This window comes from Sinocyclocheilus rhinocerous, unplaced genomic scaffold, assembly GCF_001515625.1.
Source record: "Sinocyclocheilus rhinocerous isolate Xijiao unplaced genomic scaffold, SAMN03320098_v1.1 scaffold1234, whole genome shotgun sequence".
Taxonomy (NCBI): Eukaryota; Metazoa; Chordata; class Actinopteri; order Cypriniformes; family Cyprinidae; genus Sinocyclocheilus; species Sinocyclocheilus rhinocerous.
Genome location: NW_015656153.1, coordinates 1,350,570 through 1,363,099, shown reverse-complemented (window position 1 = coordinate 1,363,099; position 12,530 = coordinate 1,350,570). Strand labels below are relative to the sequence as shown.

Here is a 12,530-nt window from a genome sequence, read left to right as displayed (position 1 = left end):
GGTTTTTGGGCAATGACGTTTCACAAGTCCACAAGAATGCATATTGAGAAACGGCTATTGTATGTGTGAAAATATAAAATTATAAAATGCACAGTTATATTTTTTTGTGTTTGCGCACTCTGATGTAAATAAGCCCAACACTCATGAACAGCAAAGCGGAACGAGTGAAAGACGCTTTATCCCCTTGTATCACACAAAAGTGACGATTCTAGTCAATCAATCAACCAACGTTCTGAAGTGAGTTTAGCTCCACCCTTTTGATACCCTTTGCTGTGCTAGGTACCCCAACGGAAGGGTACCAAAAAAGTGGTACGGTACGGTTCGCTATTTTGGTACCATTCACAACTTCTGACAGTGGAAACGGAAATAATTGCGTACCGTACTGTACTGTACCGAACCGTACCGCTCAGTGGAAACGAGCCATAAAAAGCCACTTAAGTGTACCTAAAGACAGTACACTTTCATACTTTCACACACTATTTCACAAGATATTTTCACATTTTATTCTACAACATAAAATACATCAGTAATACCCACAGGGGCAACAGAGGTTGTTGGGGCTTTAACTCATACTTTCCAACTTGCAGATTTTAAATAAAGTGTAAAAGAGTTGTTTGATGCTTAGTGGTAGTGATGTTGAAGTCATGCGACCGTGGTGTAATTAATTTACAGCCTAACTTTAGCTTTCTACTTCTATTATAGACATCAAAATTCATAAAAGTTGTGTCAATTTGTAAAGATCGTCTTGATGACCGCGGATGAAAACTAGCCATTGGCTAAATTCGGTACAATGCATGAAATGGAAACATTTATATTACAATTATTATTAAATTATTATTAAAATTGTACATGGTCCCTTTTCAAATAAAGTTTAATAATAATAATAATGAACAAAGCATGTAAGAATCATAAGCGTTTGATGGTCAGTTATTTTCAGCAAAAATCCAAAAGCCAATGTAAAAATCCGATTGACTTTATGTTGAGGGAACCAGGGTAATGCCAACTACTGCATTGGCCTACAAAAATGTCATCCCTGCAGCACTTCATTGAGGGTTTGTCCTGTATTTATGTATCTATGTCTTTATGAACGACATGTCAGAAGCAATGGCGAAAACAGAATAAATAACAAAAGTCATATGATTATCAAGAAGCTATACAAGCCATTTAAGGTTAATACTAGACAAAAAATCTAAAATACATTCAGGTGATACTTTTTAAATACACCAGTTAAACATATCTCTGAATAAAATAGTTGTCTATTTATGTTAAAAACAGTACAGTCCAATTAAAAAAATGTTTAAGAGTGATTGCAGTTTGACATGGAAGGCATAATGGTGGTGGTTCACCTTTTAATAAATAAATGTCTTGTATACCCTAAACAGCACCTACTGTAGAAAACAACTTGATCATACCTAGATTTTAAATTAATAAAAAATCTTCTTATACTAGGATTAATTTCATGTAGATTATATCTATGACATTGATTCATCCATTCATTTTTAAATTACACTACCATATACAGTAGAAGACCTCAAGCTAATTCACAGACTAATATGCACAACATTTCTAATTTAAATCATGTGGTCTTTAAGATGGTCTAAACTATTCGTTTTATCAGCAGGGTTTAAGGGTTGTGCTCAACTTTTTTAATGGACAATACAGTATTAGAACAGGATCAACTATCCAAATTACTATAGGGACATGTCTTTACAGTACTCTAAAGGAGAAGTAGCTTTTTGGAATTGAAAGACTGTGCTTGGTGTGCAAATGTGCAAGTTGGTTTTACAGTAAACACTGAGGGTTAATCTTCATTACGAAGACAAAGGGACCAACTGGTACAGCTGGTCTAGCCACACTGACCCTTGAGCCCCTGGCAGTGCACTTCTAGCACTTACTATGCTGCAAAGAATAAGGGAAGTGCAAACATTTCCACCCCCTGAAGAGCACTTGAGTCATGAGGCCAGCGCTGGCCAAACAACCAATGAGGGGGTTGATTGAGGGTACACGAGGAATGGTCTGTAGCTATGCTAGCTAAACGCCATCGGCCAAAGTGACTGCCAAACACACTCAATTCCCAGGCACAATCTTGGGAAAAAGGAATAGCAAAACAATGCAGCAGCTTGCAGAGCCAAGAACAAAATGCGAGGGAGTCAGAGAGAAAAAGAAGAGAGTGCTTTGTAATTCAAAAGATGTTTACACAGATACTTCAAATACGATGAGCAATGGCTAGAAATCACGGTAAACAACAAAAGCGATGACTTCACTGGCATTGCCAACACAGTATAATGAGCTTAGAAAATACACCATCTACCTTGTAAATACACACATAGTAAGATATACAAATCAGACTGAAAGCACCAACCTGGTTTACAGGTTCCATAGTCTCGGTCGTAGCGTGTGGGCAGGCAGAAGCATTGACCGCTAACAGGGTCGCACACGGTTGCAGGCACGGTGTCCATGTGGTCACAGTGACATGGTTGACATCCATGCATGGCGTTGGCAGAACTCAAGTTGTAGGTGTGAGGGGAGCATCGATTACACCGCAGTCCCTCTACGTTGTTTTTACACATGCATTGGCCCGTGGTCTTGTCGCAAATATCTGAGCCGTTCACCGTGCCCCTGAGCTCACACTGGCAAGGCAGACAGCCCAAAGGGCTGCTGCCGCACAGACTGTGGTATCCATCCCGGCACACGTCACACCGCCGGCCCTCTGTGTGAGGTTTGCACTTACACTGTCCGGTTACCGCATCACAGGAGGTACCAGAAAAGGATCCGTTTGGACTGCAGTCGCAGGGCAGGCAGACTCCACTGCCGTTCAGACTGTAGAAGTGAGGGATGCAGGTGTCACAGAGGAAGCCTTGTACGCCATCTTTGCACTCGCACTGGCCGGCGAAAGGATTACAGAACTGGTGTAGAGAACCCCCGTGGGTCGCAGCCACAGGGACTGCAGCCATCGGGATCTGTGCGACTGAGGAATTTGAAGCCGTAGTTACAACGGTCACAGGTTAGACCTAAGTATAAAAAGAGGAGACCACTATCAGTGCTATTCTCAACCAGGACCCCAGGAGGTACGTAAAGGGATAGTTAACCCAAAAATGTACTCACCCCCATCCGTTTTTATTTCTTTTATTAGATATTTATATTTATTTGATATTTATTTCTTATGTTGAACATAAAAGAAGATATTTTGAAGAATGCTGGTAATCAACAGTTGTTAGTCCCCATTGACTTCCACAGTATTTATTTCTCTAATATGGAAGTCAATAGGGACCAACAACTGTTTGGTTCTTCAAAATATCTTGTGTGTCCAACATACTGTAAGAAAGAAACTTATACAGGCTTGGAACGACATGAAGGTGAGTAAATGATGACATAATTTTTGGGTGAACTATTCCTTTAAGCAGGTTTCAGAAGCTACCTAGAAAGATTTAAATGATGCTTTGTTAAATTTATAGAACAAAAATAGTAACTTTAAATCTTTCAATTTAAGAAGATAAGAGCTGTGGCCATAGCCAATGATTTTGCATTACCTTGGTTATTACTACCAGTATTCCATTTCATTTATTCCTTCAACTATTTTAGCAAAAATAATTTAGGTGTAATTGCAAATTTCAAATTATATTTAGATATTTACTCAATTTCCACTCTGAAGTGGAAACAAACTTCCATTACATTCCATTTCCGAAAAGAAAACATGATGTGAAAATGTGCAAGTCAATTTATGTGGACCATAGTAACAAGAAAAGATGGGCATATGTGTTTTCTTTTTGCAGATTGCAGCATTTCATTTATCTTTGTTCAACTAAAGTTTTTCAAATTCACCTTACTATCCACAAACCACCAACCTCAACATCTGAAATTATTTGGCCTTGGCCTTTACATAATAACCTACATTTCACTGTAGTACAGAGTAAACAAATAAATAAATCAGTGAAATATTACACAAGGAATAAAAAACGAAATTGGTAATGTCATCATTAAGTGAGCCCCTTTCCCAATGATGAATGACTCACCTCGGGCATAACACTTAATTTCTCTAAAAGGAAAATAAATAAATTAAGAGACCCAAGAAAGGCAATGGAAGGGAAAAAAAAATAAATAAAAAAACCATGAGGCTAAAAAAGACTTACAGCTCATTTGGAGACCCTAAAAAGTGGTCTATGTGGAATCAAATCATATCAAGTTTTTTAAAATGTGTGCGGTGCTTATTTGAATACGCCCTTGGCCTTTACATAATAACCTACATTTCACTGTAGTACAGAGTAAACAAATAAATAAATCAGTGAAATATTACACAAAGAATAAAAAACGAAATTGGTAATGTCATCATTAAGTGAGCCCCTTTCCCAATGATGAATGACTCACCTCGGGCATAACACTTAATTTCTCTAAAAGGAAAATAAATAAATTAAGAGACCCAAGAAAGGCAATGGAAGGGGAAAAAAAATAAATAAAAAAATAAAAAACCATGAGGCTAAAAAAGACTTACAGCTCATTTGGAGACCCTAAAAAGTGGTCTATGTGGAATCAAATCATATCAAGTTTTTTAAAATGTGTGCGGTGCTTATTTGAATACGCCATACATATTCCTGACAGGTAATCTATTCCTAATGTTGCTGAGCAGAGCCTACAGGGCAAACCGTTTACAGCCATAAGTACTGAGAACTCCACTCTCCTCCACTGCTGTGTATTCCGCTACACAGCTCCACTTTAATGAATTTAGATATTAATATATTGCTCCCTACCCACAGTTAAACCTCATTACAACATTATGTTAAATGCACAATGTGACACAGATGAATACCCCAATAATATCACGCCAAAGGTGCCGCAATTTGTCATTGTGTGCATGGCTTGTGGATGTTGGGAAATTTGTGTAACTCTCAAAACGCTACGGTAACTGCGCGCCATCCAACTGTGAATATAATAAGAAATTAATGACTAAATCTAACAACAAAGTGCAGGTAAAAATAAGCAAGTAAATCTTTAAGCTTAAGTTATTCTTTTTGTTAAATTGAAGCGTATTTGGTTTTAACCAGTATGATTTTATATATGTGCATTTGACTGCCCACTGGTGCACCCATGGAGTGGGACGTGTACCAGAATAGCCCACATTTTATCAGTAATGCTTTTCTGCATAATATTCTCATACATCAACATTTCAAAGCACATTGTGTACGCAGAGTACTTTGGACGCTTGATTAATTTTGTCCTTATGAAGCTGCGGCTGGCCTCAAACGTGCTGGAGGTAATAAATTGCCTTAATCAAATCTAATTTCTGAAAAATACCTGTGGGAACTACAAACAAAGAAGCAGGTCTTGTAAGAAGCATGAAAAATAAGGAAGACAGGGGCAGTTTATTATAATCAACTTGGCATTGAATTACAAAATTAAAATGAGGTGGCCCTTGATATCCTGGCTTAGCAATACACATGATCTTCTAAGTAACATTCTTTTGCATTTCATAGGAAAACGGTTCAAAGGTACAAAGAAAAAGAAAAAAATGGAACAGATTTATCGCAAAGGACCTGGAATGCCTGGAAAAGCTGGAAGAAAAATCCTTTTGGCTGCTGCTCACAATAAATTTGTGAAAAAAAAACCCACAGAAAAACAGGGCTTTGCCAAAAAAAAGAGCCTGATGGTAAACAATTTAATCATGCCATTTACATATGCAGCAGAGCAGAGTGATCACTGTATGCTTCATACGTTTTCATTTCAGAAATTAAAAAGTGCAAACAAGTAGAAAATGAATCATTTCTCATAAAAAAAAAACTGCACATCAACCATTGTCAAACTAATTTGGTACTATCTTTAATTTAAAACTTACTGAAAGACAACATGGAATATTTTATTTTTTTATTTTTTTAACAAGTTTGTCCTACCTCAGGACCATTTAAAATTAATTAGATTAAGAAACAATAGTAATAAACTTAAAAGAATAGTTCACCCCAAAAATGAAAATTCTGTCATCATTTACTCACCCTCACGTTGTTTCAAACCTGCATGAGTTTCTTTTTTATGTTGAACATAAAAAGAAGATATTTTGAAGAATGCTGGTAATCAAACAGCTGATGGTCCCCACTGACTTCCATAGTATTTTTCCCTACTATGCACATAAGATAACATACGAATAACATAAGAACAACTCACCCACAGGTTTGGAACGACATGAGGGTGAGTAAATGATGACAACATTTTTATTTTGGGGTGAACTATTCCTTTAAAAGAAGTTAAAAGCAAGGTTCCTTTACATTATTATAAATTTTAAGATAAAATCCTAATGTTGATCAAAATTAACATCACGGCTGTTACGTCAAATATTTATTTAATAGTTTATTTACATAGAGACAGTACAACATTTATGATTCCAGCCATACTCATTTATCTGTTTATGTATTTATTTTTTGCCCTGTACAGCTTATCAATTTTGTGGGAATTAACAGAGAGAAACAGAGAAAAAGGTTGAGAGACAGAAAAAAGAAGTTAGAGAGAGAGGAAGAGAAGGATGGGAGAAGAGAGCGAAAGAGCGATGGAGGGCACAATGCTGCTTGATACGTACCGATTACGTTTGCCTTGCACTGGCATTGACCTGAGTCCTGGTGACAGGTAATATCTGGCTGCACGGTCCCGGCGGTATTGCAGTTACAGGCGCGGCAGCCGTCAGCCAGTGCCGACTGCAGCTTGTAGAATCCGTGTTGGCACTGATTGCACTGTCTGCCAGACACATGTCGCTTGCACTTACACTGCCCCCCGATCTGCGGAGGAAGGAGAGCGTCACGTGACCGTGCTCCAATTAGTCAAGTTGAGCAGGCCAGTGTGAGTGTGTGTGAGTCATGGATGGGCAGCTCTGCTCTCTGTCTCTACCCCCCACCCCGACGATCCCCACTGGGCTGCTGGGATGCTTTTTATCTCCGTTACAGAGAACGGAGTGGTTTGGGATAGGGGGGAAGAGGTCACAACACCTGAGCTCAAAAGCTGCCATTGTGCAGAGGGTCATGTGGCTTAACAAAACAGGTCTCTTCTTTGGGATGGATTGAAAGTACCAGCTGTTGTTTGGATGAAAAGAGGGAATATTTGATACTACTGACATGAATAGCTTCCTTGAGTTATATATGTCAGAACTTTAGGAAAAGAGACTAGACGACTCAAATGACTCGAAGCTTAAAGGGAGAGTCCACCCAAAAATGAATATTTTGCCATCGTTTACTTACCCTCAAGTTGTTCCAAACCTGTACAAGTTTTTTTTTCCCCCTTTCACTTTCTTCTGCTCCCCATGACATGGTATTTTTCCTTACTGTGGAAGTCAATGGCTACCAGCAACTGTTTGGTTACCAACATTCTTAAAAATATCTTTGGTATTCAAAAGATAAAAAAAAAATTCATACAGGTTTAGAACAACTTGAGAATAAATGATGACAGACTTTTCATTTTTAGGTGAACTATCCCTTTAATTGCTGATACAAAAGTAAAAAAACCAACGCTTTTGAAAAGTTGACTTTTGGAAAAATCCTGCAGTGTTACATAATATACAACTAATAAATGATTTTAACCCGCATTTTGGTATAATAATATAATATAATATAATATAATATAATATAATAGCTGAAGTAGTAGTAGATTAGTACATTAGTAGTAGTACATTAAAAAAGGACAAATATTCAATTTAGTCTAACTAAATGTTATTACTATTATTATTATTTACATTTTTTCCCTCAATTTAGAGACTACTGGAATATTTGTGGTTTTCTTTATCTATTACACAACAGAGTTAATATAATATTTACTGAAATGAGCTAAGAATACTCAATCCCTACCCAGCACCAAACAGAAATGGCCCAACTAACAGTGTAAAGTCATTACCGTATGTGAGGAAATAATCATTCTGATAATTTAAATAAGGTAACAATCTAACATGGGGCTGACCCAGCCATTGATTTTGAATTTGTCATCCAGTATATCTATCGACATGGATCTGTTCCTCCAAAATGGCTTTCATGATGCTAAGATAAAGGAAAAGGTGGAGGAGAATTCTCCCGAGAGAGGCTCTCATGACGACACTTTTACATACTCCCTACTGATCAAACCACTGATAAATGCTGTTGTGAATACTAAAGTCCTCAGCCAATACATCAATGCAACACTCTCGAGAGGGACTGGCCAATATCGTTATCTGAATCTACAATTCTCAGACCCATCACAAAGCCGGGGATCAAAGCCTCAGATGTCTTCCTTTGCATATGCAGAGCTACTGTTGCACCTCGAAATTCGGAAATGTGTCTTAAGTCTCAAATATCAGATATAGACCAGAAGCAAAAAAAATAATGTGTTAAAATGAGCTTTAAGTAATCTTAACTGTTGTAGAAATAATTGTTAAATGAATCAACATATGTAATATACAAAAATGCAAAGAGCAGGAGATAAACGTGGTGAATGGTGGGGGTTCATTATCTGCTTTACTTTCTATGGGTTTTTATTTATGGGAAATGCATACCCATGTATTTGTGTGCATGTTTACACTTACCGGCTCACATTCTGAACTACCATCGACGGTCCCAGCGCTGTGGCACTCACATGGTTTGCACACGTCCTTGGTCCACAGGAGTGCACCCACCTCCCTGTAGAACAGACTCCGACACCGTTCACAGTTCCTGCCTTTAAAACCCAAAGAGAGAGAGTCTGCATGTGCTTGTAGAAGGAAATGGGTGGGGGGAGGGGGGAAATTGATGTCAACCTATTAAAATTCAATCATATCATAGGACTATGATTTCAAATTAAAAAACTGCAGTCTTGGGAGAGGTCCGGCGAGAGATGTGTAATTTTCTAAGGTGTCCATTTTAATGTCCTCTTTCATCCCTACCTGCCACTGTGCCTGATGCCCAGCATATGAAACAATGAACCTGTTAGCATGGCCTGATTTACTTCATTAAATGTCCATCTGTTTTCACTCTGACGCATTATTTTGATTTTTTCTGCTCTGCTTTTTGATGCTTTCATTATATCACTACTTTTTTTCCAGCTGTTGTAATGAAAAATATCTGGGTTTCTGTTAGGTATGGCATATTGGAACAATACAAAATTATTTTATGAAACATATGACAGAAATAGGTCCTAGAGGTTGACAAATATGGGTTTTTCAATTGACTGTCGTATCTGGAGAGCAGGATGACTGATAGACAATATATTTTAGATAATATAGACATTTGTTTCTACTTTTTTTTTTTTACACAATATTTACTCAAATTATTTTTTTTTGTTTGTTTTTTTAAATATTGAATAATTTGACATATTTGAGTCCACTAGGGAGAATTACTCTATTTTGCATTTTTATTATTATTTTATTAAATACATTTTTTTTCATTCATAATCATTTAAATACATTTTAATTTTATCATTCACAAATTATAAACATAACGAGAGAAAGTTGAATTGAAAAATGAACAAAAATTTTAGAAAGTCTTTGTATTTAGTTTGTCCCTTTTTAAAATTATAGCAATTTTAAAAGATGTATATATGTCTACCCTGTCTAGTGGTCGACCGATATATCGCCAAGGCCGATGTGTTCGAGGCGGGACTTTTATTTTGACGGCACTGAGAACAGCAGCGCCTGCTCACATGGTGCTCACATTCTCCTTGTTCGCTGTTGTCGTTAACAGTTCTGTCTAATATGGACAGAAATCTGTCTAATAATAGAACTGTTAAACAAAATAATTAAAATGTATACAAAAAGTATTATAATGATTGCTTTCATATTATTAGTAATAGAAAGGCAAACCTTATAATACTTTCTCGTTTTCCGTCAGCATTCAGCAAATACGCATTTATATCATTTAAACAAATCTTTGAATGACTAATGAACATTTAATTTCAAAAATCTCGCAAACTTAGTCGAATCCAGCTGTGAGATCGTGTGAAGCGTGCATTTGTATCCTGCACGATCGCGTGTTCTCTGCATGACGGTCGGTCCGTGCGTATTGAATGAGGACAGAATGAGTTGGAAAAATAGATATGATTTAATTATTATTTAAAATATTATTGTAAAATATCAAGATGACAGGGTGGACCAGCACATGACGGGGTGGACACATAAAGCAGAACACACAAAGCATGACAAAATGCCCCCCCCATTCATTTTAGTTTTTTGCAATATTAGCTACAAATGAACGCTATGTCCACCGAGTCTAAGTGGCCGACAGGGTGGACAATTTGGAATAACGACAGGGTGGACATTTTGAGCTTCAATTAGTATATTATCTTACAACAAACTGTGACTAGCTGAATAGTTAGTCTGGTTGTTGAAGAGAATTTGGTATATTTGAACTTACATATTTTGAAAATACTGTATTCTAATCACTTCTGGCATATTTTATGCCGACAGGGTGGACATGTTAAGCTTTGGCAAAGCAAGTAAGCAAACCCATACGAAGAAAATTTCTCAATTGAAAAGTCACCAACAAATTTCACCTCAGCGGTTGAAATTCCCGCCACTGAAGAGACAAAAAATCTGTTGTCCTGATGTCACTAAAGGGGATGGCCTTTTCTTAAAGGGGCGGATTCCCCAATACGACAGGGTGGAGAACCATTCAAGGGACATGGACAAACTCTTCTTTTTTTATTAAATAAAAATATTGTTTTTATTACCAAATGATCAATACACTCAAATTGAGTAATCACTTATTTAAAAAAATATTAATAGGAGAACAACATTTTTTTATTTTATGATTTAACAATATTCTACTATTATTCAAATTTAATGAGCAGTGCATGGGACATAGCAAAATAACACGCATCCTCTAAAGTAAGTATAAAGGAGGATGTTCAGATTGACTATTTATTACAAAATATGAAGAAAGTATAAACGTATTTACGTATATATATATATATATATATATATATCATTTTATAATTTACCAATAAACTCATTTAAAGCAGACAATTCCAAAAATCTAAAGTTTTAATACATTTCCAAATTTAATTTTACATCGCTAGAGGGCGCGTATTCAAAACAAGCAAAGAAACAAAGGCATAGTTTGATGTAATATTCTACTATCATTCGAATTCAATGAGCAGTGCATGGGACATAGCAAAATAACACGCATCCTCTTACACGAAACAAAAAAAAATCTAGAAAATGTATCTTAAGAGCCAAGTAATGCTTTTGTTATGAATATAAAAACTTAACCTAATATAACACACCATTTCATAGTCATTTTTATGTTATCATACTGAAAAAAAACATTAAATGCTGTTACCTGTGGTATTATGTGTACAGTTATCACACACCCCTCCACCTCCTCTGAAGTGTTCTCCAGGGTGAGGATCCAGGCTGGCATTTTAGTGGCAGGAAGAGGCGTGGCCGTAGCACTGGCATGGGCGGCAGTTGTACGCCTGTACCTGATCTCTGAAGGGTTTGTCATTGAATAGAGGAGAGCAGCGTTCGCACTGTTGGAGAGAGTGAGAGATCAGAACACATCTACATACATCATCTACATATACATTTATCAGCAATATCCAGATGCGACCTCAAGGATCAATGATAAAGTCCCCACAGTCACAAATAACACAATATTTCCATATGTACAAGACAGAGCAAAATCAGCTCATTTATTATAAGTGACTTTCAACAACTGAACTATTTTAATAGGACACTTTCATTGAACGAACATCTCATAATCGAAAGAAAGAGGCAAAGAGGCAAGAGGAGAAAAATTAGTTTTTTGAGCCTTTACTGGAAAAGTATTTGATTTTTGTGAACAGTCATTACAAATCACTGAGAACATGGGAGGCATCAAATGAAATGATTAAAAATTTATTATAAAAAGCAAAGGATTCCCCAGCGACTGCTCTGGCTCGCTGTGTCAGGCTGTTGTTTGGGCAGCCGTAGTGGGCCGTGAGCCCGGAGGGAATTGCAAATTCAGCAGGCTGGATGCTGGAAGAGCCAGACACAGACCACCCGCCGCTACAGCCCTCTATGCCAATCAGGGGTCTGACAACATGCTACAGGGATTTGAATTTTTACACATTGCAGAATGTAGTTTCAGAGAGAGCAACTATAAGTGCAACAGCTTTGCAATACTAAAGCATAAATTACCCTTAAAAAACAAAGGTAGATGTTAAAAAATAAAGAACTAGTTCCAAACAATGTATGTGTTCATCCAAAGTTGATGCAAAAAATAAAAATGCAAATAAGCAGACTAATTAAAAAACATAAAACTAAAAGTGCAGGACAGAGATCAGCACATGCAGGTATTGTTTATTTTGTATTCGTCTCCAGTGCGTGAGGAGGAGAGGACCGGGCTCCAGTGGAGAAAGAGCCTTAAAGGCAGAGTGAGGGATTTCTGGTAGCCAATGTTTATATTTGAAATCACCAAAACAAACACGCCCCTACCCCAAAAGGGTCTTGCCCCTATTTTGATAGCTCCGCCCCACATATACGTACGCAACCCAGGCCACGATTAGTTCTGTGAAACAAAGCAAAACCAATGTTACACCGTGTCTACGGACGTGAGCGGCGCGGCGCAACAAATCCCGAC

General features: G+C 37.2%; 1 pseudogene; it reads right to left on the bottom strand.

Moving 5' to 3' along the window:
• LOC107719499 (usherin-like) overlaps positions 1-12,530 on the bottom strand; it is a 236,590-nt pseudogene that overhangs the window by 187,611 nt on the left and 36,449 nt on the right.